This window comes from Toxorhynchites rutilus, chromosome 2 (genome assembly GCF_029784135.1).
Source record: "Toxorhynchites rutilus septentrionalis strain SRP chromosome 2, ASM2978413v1, whole genome shotgun sequence".
Classification (NCBI taxonomy): Eukaryota; Metazoa; Arthropoda; class Insecta; order Diptera; family Culicidae; genus Toxorhynchites; species Toxorhynchites rutilus.
The window spans coordinates 87,348,957-87,363,562 of NC_073745.1; the positions used below are offsets into that span (position 1 = coordinate 87,348,957).

At 40.0% G+C, this 14,606-nt stretch overlaps 1 protein-coding gene across 1 annotated transcript in view; it reads left to right on the forward strand.

Annotated features, from left to right (window-relative positions):
- The window catches only part of LOC129769753 (toll-like receptor 3), a 74,735-nt gene that overhangs the window by 18,268 nt on the left and 41,861 nt on the right, over positions 1–14,606 (forward strand). The window lies entirely within an intron of this gene.

Here is a 14,606-nt window from a genome sequence, read left to right on the forward strand (position 1 = left end):
ACTAATTTTAATATTGCGTTAGATGTCTCCTTCCTTATAGCTTCGATAGAGAAAAGAGAAGCGATATGATTGCTGATTAATAAGCGTTTGTTATCAAATCGACTTATCAACAGCTCCCAAGCAATGGTGTAATTATCATCACTAATACTGATCGTATCGAGTAATTTCTTTACAGGATCTTTAAGCGCAGCTAGTAAATAGTGGAATTTATCGATTCGTTTTAGAAATTTATTATCATGGATGAGACTATCGTATGCATCACGGAACGGAATCCAATTATTAATATTTCCATCGAACGTTGGCAAATCGATCTTCGGTAATCGAACAATAGTTGAAGTAGTATGTGTAGATTCTAATGGGGCAGATATACGATTATCTATTCCTTGTGCTAACAAAAAGGCACGCAGCTTATAGTATTTCTCTTCCATTTCCTCTCGTTCTTCGTTGTAATCAATTTCGGCGTTATCATCCAGTGATACTTCCACTGAGATTGATGTATTCACATAGCGTTCATACAATTGGTCAAGTTTCATTAGACGGGATTCGATTTGGTCACGATCAGTTTCTGCATCGTACCCGTTTTTAAACTTTTCAATCGCCAAAATTGAAGTTTTAGTAACACTCAACAATTTTATGTTTTCTCTAAGTTGAGACATGGTGTACCCTCAGGGACGCTATATGCCTTTACCAAAAAATAATTCACTTCTAAATTCGATGAATTTACAATCTGTCCAATTCCTCACTCCTGCTCCCAACAAATTCCAAAAAAACTCCTTACGTTAAAATATAATTGGAAAGGACTCACCAAATATCTATGCTGGCACACCCAAGCCACGCCACTTGTTTCGGAACGATGAATCTGCGGTGTAGAAGTGTTGAATTATTCTGCGGGCGCTGCTGCGGCTATTTCACTGATTTTATTTTCTTTTGATTTTTTTGTAATTTGTCAATTGGGATACGTTTTATTGTTCGTCACTGTATATTTTATATCACTTTCTTTGTTAACTATTGTTTTAACAATGTATTGTTCGTGTCACTTATTGTCCTTTTGTTCACTATTCTTTGTTATATTGTTCTTTGTCGTATTGTTCATTTTTCCTATTGTTCACTACACAATTGCCAAGCGAGTCTCTCTACTGCAGGTGAGCGTCATCCGGTTCGAAGGACCATAAGATGTCCGCTACGGACCTTCCGTTGTCCGATCACGGATCCTCGTCTTGACGCGACGGTATCGGGGGAGAATTCCCGGCGGTGGGACAGCGACTGATGCTGTATCAACTAGTTGGTGAGGCGGGGAATTCCCAACGGTGGGGCAGCCACTCAGACTGCAACGGTGAGCGGTGAAACGGTAGAAAACTTTACTTAAACTCTTTGAGCCTTGACAAAGGCTTTTGTTCGGGGTCGGCTCAACACTGCAGAGAAAGACTCGTGACACTATAACAATTCACTATTTATTTCGACTGGTTTATACAGAGTTTGGAATGGGAATGAATGTTTTGCGGCAAGTGTACCCGTATTTATATCACTCGTTGGGTAGCGGTTGCTACTGTCAAACTGATGTGATGTGATGCTGCTGATCTCGGCTTGTTGACTCCACCCATATTGCGTTGGACGCAACAAGTACCATCCCGGAAATGTGAAAAGGTTTGGAGATGTATAATTAGAGTCACTACTTCCCAAAGATCCAAGTCAAACGCAACACGAACTAGAGAATCATTAGGCGTAACTTGACAACTCATTTCGAATCGGTTTCGATCTTTGGGAGTAATCTGAAGACACTACAACTGGGTACCATACGAATTGAGGCCGAACGGGGTTTATTTGGTCGCGAATAACTGCTCCAACATCTACAACAGAAGTAATTCCAGCATCGGATTGTTACTGGAGATGGATTCATTCTGACGACCCGAAGCGTGGGTCATCAACCAAAATCAAGCTCATGTTGTGTTTTTAGTGTGGTCAACTTAGCGTTGTAACCATCAACTATTGAAACCAGATACAACCGTCAAAGGAGCTCGCTACCGAACACTTCTTACTTTCGACATAAACTGGCGCACTAAAACGACCGCGATATTCGCAAGGACACGATAAGGTGATTTTTCTGCCCGACAACGCTCGGCAAATGTTGCCCGAGTCGTTAAAACTGTCCTGAAAACACCCTCAATGAGACGTTCTACATCATCCTGCCATTACAATGTTGGTGATTGACGAGAGAATCGACGAAAGCATCCAACTTTTTTCAGCATGTGAAAAAAGCTTCTTCAATCAATGTTTTAGTCTCGCATCATACGATACCACTCAGTGAGTGAACGAATCCGAACATGTGGTAGACAAGTTCATTCGGTCTCGTAAGTAGAAAGAACAGCAGCTCTGTCGACCAATGATTCGCTCTCCATCGATCGGATTTGTGTGAGGATGAGACAGAGAAGGATCGCCAAGCGATAATTTTCCGTGATTGCACTCATTTGAACAATTATCATACCGACAGCAAGAGTTTTAGGGGCCAATGCAGCAATTGTCTGCATACCGTACAAATATTTATAAGCAGGGGACAAAGCGGCGTTTTTTATTCGATCAGTTGTTTTGAATGTCTCCTACTTATTCTTAAAATTTATCAGATGTAATACATATTTTAGATTAATGTGGGTTAATTGTATATGCGATAAAAGATGTTATGTTTTGTAAATGCTTGTGGTACAGTAGTTTGTTTTCGAAGAATAGCAGCATTAAAGGAAATTGGAAAACCGCCAGCAGGTAACTTTTAACGACAAAAACAAACAGGACCGCACTGCTAACGTAAAGAAGAAAACATAGAAAAAAGGAGGTCTGGTGCATGTGATCTGATATGAAATTGATAGCAAGATTTTTTTCTGTTATTCGGATGGTCAATATTTACCAGTTTTCGCATGGAGTATAGCGTTTCACCAATCGATGGAAAATGAATACGATACAGTAATCTTCCGAATATACATATTTCAGTTTTTGTGGAATGTTTTTATTTAAAAATACAGTTATTCGAGAAAAGAAATGAAGTTCTAATGTAAATCCGAAAGAACATTTCACGCAATCAAATAACATTACGTTTCAGATTGTGTTCATTACTTCTCCCAACAAAACGTTTTTGACCTGTTTTTAACCCTAATATACTCGCGCAAATGGTCTCCCAGACCAACAATCAATAATTTGGTTTTGAGGAGGGTGAATTAAACGATTTTAAAAACTGAGAGAAGGCGAAGAACACATATTAATAGAGTATCACGTTTTCTGCAAGGAATATTGAACAGATTTTCTTCTGTTAAGAACTTAATAACAACAAAGGTTACAATGATTTATTTTTGAGGAGGATGAATTAAATGACTTTAAAAACTGAGTGAAGGTGAAGAACACATGTTTTCTGGAGTTTCTTCATTCAATTATATCTTTTTCTTTAAATAAATACCAATATCGCCTTAAAATACACGATAGCAATATAACAGGGACACGTACAGTCTGTGATGAGTTGTGTTCATAGTACACGCGGATTGCTGGACAGGGTTGTTGGCATTGTTTTACATTTTAACTAGTTTTATTTTGTTTCGATTTTCGAGCTTTATCAGATTCTTTTGATGAATTCTGAGTTGAACTGAATGCAAAGGCGTCTTGGCTTCCTTCATTAAAAAGTCCTCCACGAAGCCGCTGTTGTTTACCGATGCTGCATTGTACATTGATTCAATGCGATGAGATATTCCTAAAAGTCGTCCAACGTTAATTTCTTCAATAGAACAGTGAGGGGCAAAAGATCGCATTGTACTTTTTGGAACACATCAGCATAAAAATCTTGCAATACGGTGTAACTTTAACATATTATTACACCAGCAGCTCGCACGTATAAACAAGATACATTTCATGACAATTGCGGATATAAGTGACATAAGGATAATAAGTGATAAATCTTTGAATCCGCTTGGATAGTCATTTGATTTATTGGATGCTCAAAAGATGTCTATTTAGCATCTTCATATGTTACGATATTATCGCAGAATATATTTAATAATTTTTTTTCTTGCAAAATAATAATTTCGGTTTAAAAACAAATTCATGAGTAACGATGTGCATTAGAGTGCCAGTGAGAATGGTCATCTCAAATTTACGAATGGGACTTCCTGAAAAATATTGATTACTTCGAAAAAATACACTATACAACATTTTAGCTCATTCAGACTTCACTTACTATTCTCGTAAAGACGCCAAAGTTTGAGTCTACCGAAAACCATAAAATCACCGTTCAAGCGTTCATGCGTTCTTTTACAGCCGACAACGGGATATCAACATTTTCCATGACTTCACAATGGAATCAGTCGGTATCTCGTCCCAAGCCTCGGCCACCCAAAATATAGCATCCCTAATGTTGATTCGCTTAACCATCTCATCGAACTCTCCTTGGCTCCTGGATGCCAAGCTTGAACTTGATCATTTGAATAATACTTTGGTTCATGAGCTGTAACAAGGCAATGAATTTTTTTTCGAATTTCAAAACATTACTCCTCCCCCATGGGGAGCTAGTCAGTTTGTGGCTAAGATACTGCATTATACAAATAAGTCAGTAAAGATCATAGTTATTTTACGTTTACCGAGAGATTTTCTTTTATTTTTTATAATTCGATTATTCGGAAAATTCGATCATCCGGGGTGAAAAAAAAACAACATTCCGTTTCATCTCTAGTCGAGAGTTAGCAGTCTGAGAAACTGATCATCCATTGTAGACCATTGGACGAAACGATTTCTTCAAAGATTTGGTGTTTTTGCGAAAGCCATCAATGTCCAGCGTGGATACAACCAGGTTACAAAACTAGAGGACGAGATCTAGCTTCATGAGGATGCATCGTATGCCTTTTCGAAATTCACAACAAATCAGTCTAGCCAGCAAGTGATCAACTACCCATCCCATTTTAGATGATACCTACACATGCTACTAATGATAAATCATTGATTTTTGATACAAGTTATCTCAAAAGTTTATTCCAATAAGTGCGATCTTTTGCCCCATAGGCTGCGAACTTCTGCCTCCACTATTGGACAAAAGACCGCATTTGACAATTTGTATTATAATAAATATTGGACAAGCAAAACTCGAAGTAATTATAGGTTGCGTTTCAAAGGTTATATATACAGTAGAGCCTCGATTATCCGCGAGCGGATGAACCGCGGTGCGGATTATCCGCGGAAGCGAGTTCTATAGTAATTCTATAGAACATCTCGAAATTTGTTAGTGAGAGGTAAGCACTTGCACTTTTGTTTTGGTCATGGCTTTCACATTCTCTGACCACTGGTGTGCACGACCTTACAGATGAGTAGTTGAATAATTTCTGTATTGATAAAACATACTTTTTATGCTGAATTATCTTTATTTCGTGTTTGCACCTCATTTTTAGTCCTTCATCGCGTTATCCGGCGATTTTCGTTAGGCGCGTTGGCTTAGCAAGACTATTTCGCGGATAATCGGGGTTCTACTGTAGTTACTATTTGGTAAGCAAACTGAACCCTATTGGATTTTCTTTTAAAAGTTATTAGACGACAACTGTTAGGTGCGCACCTGCGAGCATTAGCACATCGAAAAGTTATATTTTCATCGCATCTCATTTTTGCCTTGCGATTCAATTCTTTGCTGAGAGCGACACCACTCTATCACAAAGCGATTCGATCCAAAACTCCGAGGCTAAGCACCCAATCGGATCAGGAAACGAAAATATAGAGGCGAATGAACTGCAAAGTTTAAAGCCTCTTAAAAACAAAGAAAGAAGAAAGAACGAAAGTAAAACGACGGCAGAAACTACCGAACAAATCATAAAATGATACAAGCGTGCATCGATGAACACGCGCACAGATACCAAGCGATGACTCTCACGCTGTGTTTATTCAGTGTTTTCGTTAACACGTCAGTTTTCTGTTTCATGAGTGATTTAAAACATACAGGTAAACTTCGATATAACGTACATTTCACTTTCAAAATTGTACGTTGTATCGAATATCGAAGCATAATAAAGTACTCACAAACGTAGTCTATAATACATTAGTGTGTTGCCGTTTTAGTAAAGTTAATGAATAACTTCAATCTGAAGACGAAGACAGCCTTTCTCATGATGTTTACCTTCGTACTGTTGATTAAAGCTTGATTCATCCATTTTCTTCGTCTCAATTGTTGAAAAATCCAGAAATTTAACTATTTCAGTACTCTAAATGGTGTCCTTGAAAAGGACCTTTGTTTTATTCACGTTGTCTTTCAAACGTGTTGTAAAAGTTGAAGTGGTAGAAAGAATCCGGAATCATCAAACATGATTGTTGTCTAGTTTTCTGTATTCAACTATTGATGATGTCGGCAGCGATAGTAATCGCAGCAGAATAATTTTTTACCTTCAGTTTTCAACAGAAGAACATAGCTCTCACCGCAGTAAAATACCTTCTTCATCTCTGACTTGAAATGGGCTGCAGTTTGATGCTAATTTTCTCCCGCAAACAATGCTCGAATTTGCGAAAATTGGTGATTGATTTATTGATGAGCCAGACGAGCAATATCAGTGGGAGTAGCGAGTGAGATATTTGCTCGTGACGCAGCACATTGGTATATGTACAGGTCGGACTCGATTATATACTTACTGATTTTTTTTATAAATGTTTAAAATATGACTTATTTCAAGCGAAAATGAAATATTCCAATGTTAAAGTGAAAGTTAATTGGCTATTATGCATACAATGAAGTAAAAATCTTGATTTTGATAGAATCTAGTTGAAGATTCACCTGGGATTGTTTAAAATGATATTGCAACGAAATTAAAAAAGATAGAAGTTGAGTGTAGAAGTAGAGCGGTCAAAGAGCTTTAATTTGGTTGATAGAAACATTCAAGTTTACTATGTACTTTTTGGATAACATTAAAAACCAATAATTTTTATGTTTTTTCACTTCTGAAATGATACTTAAATCCACTAATTTGGAAGTTTGTAACAACAAAATATATCCTGTATGAAAATCTCTCATCTTTCAAATGGAGGCAATAGAATTTTCCTAGTTAGCGTAATTTTTATATTAGATACAGTAAAAGGCAAACAGAGCCCCAAACAGAGAAAAAGTTCAATAACTCTTTCATTGTTGGAATTCGAACATATGCGTAGAATGATTTTTTCATCGAACATGATTCTCTATCACGAATCCGGATTTGTTATAGGATAAAGATATTTTAGGACTTTAAGGTGAAGGTGTAAGGAAGCTATTGTAGTAGTATAGGTAAAACCACGTGTAAAAATGGGGTAATAGTGTTTGTGAAAGAAGAGCAAAGCACACGTAAATAGATCAATTCACTTATCAGACTGTGAGCGCCTCATTGACACGAGTCTTTCAATACATTTGAAAAAAATTACAATTCAATACTAAAATAAAATGTATGAACGATGTGTTCCGATGAACAATTGCAAATATAAATATATATAGAAGGTACATTTGGTATTAACAAGTTCTTCCGCATTGTAACTCGATGTTGATAATTCCTTAATATTTTCCTTCGTTGATCGTATTGTTTTCACATATTCACGTTGGAGAGCCCTCACCTTTCTTTTCGTTGGCCGAGGCATTTTGATTGAATGTAATACTTTTCCGTTTACTATTTAGGCATTATAGGCAGCTGTGGCAGTGTTCCGAGCTCTGCAATACAATTTGCTTAACCAATGTTAAAGTTGCTAAAACTTACATTATAGACCCATTAAACGTAAAAATAATAATTGTATTGATATTTTATCACAATTCTATTCTATTGATTTTCATGACATGAAACGCTATGACTCAGGAATAACAGTTTATTGAGTGGTTTTTATAGCTGTTTCGATTATGTTGTCTGGCATCAGTGTTGAAAAAATAACGATGCTTTCGCCAATACAAACAAAACCATTGCCGAAGATTGAAAAATGAAAATTGAGCTTTCAGAGCACTTGCTCGAGTTTTCCAACGTTTTTCACTATACAGTGCGACAGCAGATGAAAATTTAATATCTTGTGAGTAAACGATTAGAGTTTGGTTTATATTACTTGATGGGAAGTGTGCGAAAACGATCATTTTCTTCAAACTGTTTCGCAAAATTATTGATTTTCGAACGAGGGGTGAGGGAAGGAGATGAAAGAAATGAGCGCCATTGTGGCAGCCATTTGTGGCTAGCTTCCACCATTACCTTAAGGTAATGTATGAAGATGTCGAAAAATGTGTTTAATAATTATTTTGGGTTTATAAAGACTCCTCAGTTGGTCAATTGGACAGCCAAACTAGCGTTGGCAGAAAACATTCCATCTTTGGCAGAAATTATGCCATTTAGTGTGCTGGAGAGTTAAATGCGCAAAAAATTAGCTGTTTTAAAAGCTTAAAAATGGTTTGTATGTATGCGTGCAGACAACTCTTTCTGTTTTCTTTTCTCATTTCATTTGGGATTGTACCATATGATTTGAGTGGAATCATTGAATTTCCGTGACGAATTTATGACAATTTTTACGAAAAGACCAGTCTTTTTAGGGACTTTATAGTATATGTACTTTCTGGTGTGCTCGTAAGATGGGGTAGCATCAAGCTTCACTCTACATTCTTCTAGATTGTAGGATTTTGGATCAATATCACACATAATACCCGTAAATTGTAAACTCGGGGCTTGAATTTATTTCATTTTTAATCATCGAGCAAGGAGAGATGTGGTCAAAATATCGTAATGGCCGATATGGTTATCACTCATACCACTTCGCATGCATCTGCGAATGCATTCGTGGCAACGATACGTTCCATTATCCACTATTGATCCGAAATCATAACGATATGGAAAATTAAACCACGCGCTCCCTATATCTACGTTGAGCAAATGAGTTCCGATTGATTTCCTGACAGCAGAAGCACCGCTGATTCGTTACATTACGATCCAAGCGACAGCTGTTAATTGTCTGCAGCTATTCATTGCATCAATTATGAGTCATTACTTTTTTTATTTGAACCGAAATCCGAATATTCCACTTAGAATCAGTGAACAATTCGTACACAGTTTAGAATATGATTGGACTTTTGAGCCAACATCATGGATTCATCGATCCTGTGTATTATTCATTGTTAGATATGCAAATGTATAAATTTTCGAAGAAAATGACCACAAACTGCATTCGGGGATCACATGGATTCAATACGATTGTACAATTAATCCACATCATATGTCAACTATTTCCAGAATTATTATTTCGACTTCCTTTCTCCCTTTACGATTTGTATTCATCCAATTTCGGATAATCGATCCTACCCGGGAGCGCAGCTGTTGAATAAAGTAAATCGTTCCAATGGCCTTTTGTACATCCTCATGGACTGTGTGGTCTCGGAGAAAAATTAAAACTCTCCTTGAAACAGATTCTCGTACTTTCTCCTGCTTTTTTATTGTTTACAACATAATATCGACGTGCTGTGAGCGTCTCCGTTGAAGCATTGTTTTCGGTTACCGTTGGCTGTTATTTTTTTTGTCGCCCGGGTGTGCTTTTTTCGCGCGTTTTCGAATTGTTCGAGATATCGTGGAACGCAGTGTGAACTCGGAATTGGTGAGAAAGGCTGAATCGTCAAAGCCTGGCAAGGCCAGCCGGCTTTCAGTTATCGCCGATTTGTCGCCATCGCAGTCGAAGTCGGACATCGGTGGTCAGTTGCACGCACACAATACCAGCGCGATTCGCTGCTAACTTACAGCAGTGTGAAGGAGAGCATCACTTCTTAGTGGTGTGTGATAGTGCCGAGCGCTCAAGCGCTCCGATTGAGAAGCAAGCAGCGGTTGCCAGTTCATCACTGTAAGTACCAATTACAGAATGGCAGAAGGAGGGGGAGGATCTCCAGATATGGAGATCTCTGATGATGACTTCCCTCTGGTTGAAAAAAGTTCTAATAAAGGAACAGCGAAGACACTTAAACGCGTTCCTACATCAGAGGATGTTTCGTCCGGGGACGAGTCTGCTAACTCTAGCAAGCCCCCCTCTAAAAAACCTGCAAATACCTCCTCTCCAACCCCCCTCGCTCCTACAAAAGCTCAGATTTCGCCTCCCCATCCTGTTGTCCCCGATCCCCTTCAATCCTCGTCATCTCCTTCTCCTCCTGTAGTCTTCTCTCCACGTGTCAAGGTCTATCCTGTAGATGCACCTGGAACTGGTCCGTGGGTTGTTTTCTTCAGGCCTAAGCCAAACGGAAAAGCACTTAATGTTATTCAGATCATGAAAGATCTGGCAAGATACTCCTCCGTGACAGAAATTTCGAAGGTTAGACCGACCAAACTGCGTGTTGTCGTAGCTGATCGGAAAGACGCAAACGGTATTGTCGTCGACCAGAGGTTTACCCTGGAATATCGTGTCTACGTGCCTTCCCATGACGTAGAAATCTCGGGGGTGATAACCGAAACGGGTCTGACGTGCAAATCAATTATGGAAGGAGATGGCAGATTTAAAAAGCTGCCTTTGATTAAGGTTAAAATCTTAGAATGCCGACAACTCGGCAAAGTCTCCCAGGAAGGGAAAGAATCGAAATTTACGCCGTCCGACTCGTTTAGAGTCACTTTTGCTGGCTCCGCCCTCCCTGACTACGTTATGGTGGACAAATTGAGGCTACCGCTGCGACTCTTCGTGCCAAAGCCCATGACTTGCCTGAAATGCAAGTCAGTTGGTCACACAGCAGCTTACTGCGCCAACAAGGAGCGCTGTGCCACTTGCGGAGAGCAACATGTGGACAAATCCTGCAGTGCGATTGAGCAAAAGTGTCCATATTGCGGAGGGACTCCGCACGTGCTCTCGGCTTGTGAAACTTACAAGAGTCGCTGGGAGAAGCAGAAGCGCTCTTTAAAGGAACGCTCGAAGCGTACTTTTGCGGAAATTTTAAAGGGCGCTTCTCCATTGGCCCAACAGCAACAACCTTTAACCACAAACAATGTCTTCGCTTCGCTGCCAGTTGACGAAATGGAAGCGGATACAGCTAACGAGGGCACACCGTACATCTTCCAAGGGAATCCCCGGCGCAAAAATGTGACCACTCCCAAAGTTCAAGGACAAGCCCCTCCGGTTATACCCTCTGTTAGCATGCCTAAAAAATCGAGTGCAGCGGACAAGCAAAATCAGGTTCCTCCTGGCTTCCGTGGGAATAATTCACCTTCGAACGACCCAGCACTCGAAGGAACATCAAAAACCCCAACTGTCCCTATTTTACCGTCAAGTTCAACTTCCCAATCGGGATTTATAAAGTTGACTGACCTTGTGGCTCAAATCTTCACATGCTTTAATGTTTCCGACTCCATCAGAACCATTGTCATATCAATGCTTCCAGTATTAAAGACAATTTTGCAATAATTGATGCAAACATGGCCCCTCCTTGCAATGATTATCTCTCTTGATGTCTAATTCAAATAGAGAGGTCGGAGATATCACTGTTTTACAGTGGAATTGTCGTAGTCTTATCCCTAAATTGGATACATTCAAATTTTTAATTCATAAGTTCAATTGTGATGTTTTTGCTCTGTCCGAAACTTGGCTTTCTTCGCGAGATGATCTCTCTTTCCACGATTTTAATATTATACGCTTGGACCGTGATGACAGATACGGAGGGGTGCTATTGGGGATCAATAAGTGTCACTCATTTTTTCGAATTGACCCTCCACCTATTGGAGGGATTGAAGCTGTTGCTTGTCATGCAAACATCAGAGGAAAAGACCTCTGTATTGTCAGCTTGTATTGGCCTCCGAGAGCTGCGGTTAGCCGCAAGCAACTTGTTGACATGTGCTCACTCCTTTCTGAGCCACGATTGATCTTGGGAGACTTCAACTCTCACGGAACTGCCTGGGGGGAACAGTACGACGACAATCGTTCACTGTTGATATATGATCTTCATAACAGCTTCAATATGACACTTTTGAACACTGGGGGCTTGATTGGGGGCTTTTCGGAAACGTGGAACCATTGAAAATTTTCAATCGTATTTGGACCTTGAAAATCAATTTAAAAACTTGATCAAAGGGAAAAAACGTGCTTATTGGCGAAATTTCGTGGGAGATTTGTCACGAGAAACGTCAATGAAAAAATTATGGAAAGTGGCTCGAAACATGAGAAATCGCTCGTCAACAAATGAAAGCGAAGAATATTCACATCGATGGATTTTTAATTTTGCACGGAAGGTTTGTCCTGATTCCGCTCCTGTGCAAAAAATTGTTCGAGATATACCACAAGATAGGTGCGATCTTGATTCCGAGTTTTCGATGGTAGAATTCTCTCTTGCTCTCCTTTCATGTAACAATTCTGCTCCGGGATCGGATAGAATTAAGTTCAACTTGCTGAAAAACCTCCCTGATGTGGCGAAACATCGCTTGTTGAACTTATTCAATCGGTTTCTGGAGCATAATATTGTTCCAGATGATTGGAGACAAGTACGAGTTATAGCTATTCAAAAACCCGGAAAACCCGCGTCCGACTTCAATTCGTACCGCCCAATAGCAATGCTGTCTTGTATACGGAAATTGTTGGAGAAAATGATCTTGTTTCGCCTCGATCGATGGGTTGAAACGAATGGCCTACTCTTAGATACACAATATGGGTTCCGCAGGGGCAAGGGGACGAATGATTGTCTTGCGTTGCTTTTTTCAGAAATTCAAATGGCTTACGCCGGAAAAAAACAAATGGCTTCAGTATTCTTGGACATAAAGGGGGCCTTTGATTCTGTTTCAATAGAGGTTTTGTCAGACAAATTACACTCTCGGGGTCTGCCGCCTCTATTGAATAATATGTTATATAACTTGCTTTGTGAGAAGCATTTGAACTTTTCTCACGGAGATTCGGCAGTAAGTCGGGTCTCTTACATGGGCCTCCCCCAGGGCTCATGTTTAAGCCCCCTTTTGTACAACTTCTATGTAAGCGACATCGACAATTGCCTTACACAAAATTGCAGCCTAAGACAACTTGCAGATGATGGAGTGGTGTCTGTCGTAGGATCTAACGAATCCGACCTGCAAGAACCCTTACAAGATACTTTGAACAATTTTTCAACCTGGGCCGTTGGGCTAGGGATCGAATTCTCCGCGGAGAAAACAGAGATGGTGTTTTTTTCTAGGAAGCATAGACCAGCAAAACCAAAGCTTCAACTTTTGGGTAAACCGATCACTCATGCTATGTCATTCAAGTATCTTGGGGTCTGGTTCGACTCCAAATGTACTTGGGGGGCCCATATTAGGTATCTGAGTAAAAAATGCCAACAAATAATAAACTTTCTCCGTACAATTACCGGCACCTGGTGGGGAGCCCATCCCGAAGATCTTATAATGTTGTATCGAACAACTATTCTCTCAGTGATGGAGTATGGCAGTTTCTGTTTTCAATCAGCTGCCAAAACACACCTCATTAAACTCGAGCGAATTCAGTATCTTTGTCTCCGTATTGCGTTGGGATGTATGCACTCAACGCATACCATGAGCCTCGAGGTTTTGGCAGGCGTACTCCCACTAAAAGATCGATTCAATTTATTATCTCTTCGGTTCCTCATCCGGTGTAAGGTTATGAACCCATTGGTGATCGGAAATTTTGAGCAGCTTATCGAGCTAAATTCTCACTCTGGATTCATGAGCCCATATCATGAATTCATCTCCATGCAGGTTGATCCTTCTTCGTATATTCCCAACCGTGTTTGTTTTCCTGACTACATCAATTCCTCTGTGCATTTTGATCTGTCCATGAAGCAAGATATCCATGAATATTCAGATTATCAACGATCGAGGATCGCTCCAACGATCTTCGATGCAAAGTATGGGGGTATCAATTGTGATAATATGTACTTTACTGATGGGTCCACTATAAACGAGTTCACAGGATTTGGAGTGTTCAACAAAATTTTCAGCACCTCCCACAGTCTTCAGTTTCCTTGCTCAGTGTATATTGCTGAATTGGCAGCGATACACTGGGCGCTGGACAGCGTCGCCTCACGACCTGTTGAACACTATTACATTGTAACGGATAGTCTTAGCTCCGTCGAAGCTATCCGTTCAGTGAGGCCGGAAAAGCACTCGCCGTACTTCCTTGAGAGAATACGAGAAAATTTGAGTGCTTTATCCAGACGCTGTTATGTCATTACCTTTGTGTGGGTCCCTTCACATTGCTCAATTCCGGGTAATGAGAGGGCTGACTCATTAGCAAAGGTAGGTGCGATTGAAGGCGATATTTATCAGCGTCAAATCGCCTTCAATGAATTTTACTCTTTAGTCCGTAAAAATACCATCGCTAACTGGCAACGAAAATGGAACGAAGGTGAATTGGGCCGGTGGCTCCACTCGATTATCCCTAAGGTTAGCCTCAAACCATGGTTCAAAAGTCTGGACTTGAGTCGGGACTTTATTCGCACCTTCTCCCGACTCATGTCCAATCACTGTTCGTTAGACGCGCTACTCTTTCGTTTCAATCTGGCCGGCAGCAATATCTGCGTTTGTGGCCGAGGTTACCACGACATCGAACACGTTGTTTGGTCGTGTGAGGTGTATCTTGTTGCCAGATCGAATTTAGAGAACTCCCTTCGGGCTAGAGGAAGGCAGCTCAATGTGCCGGTGAGAGATGTGTTGGCT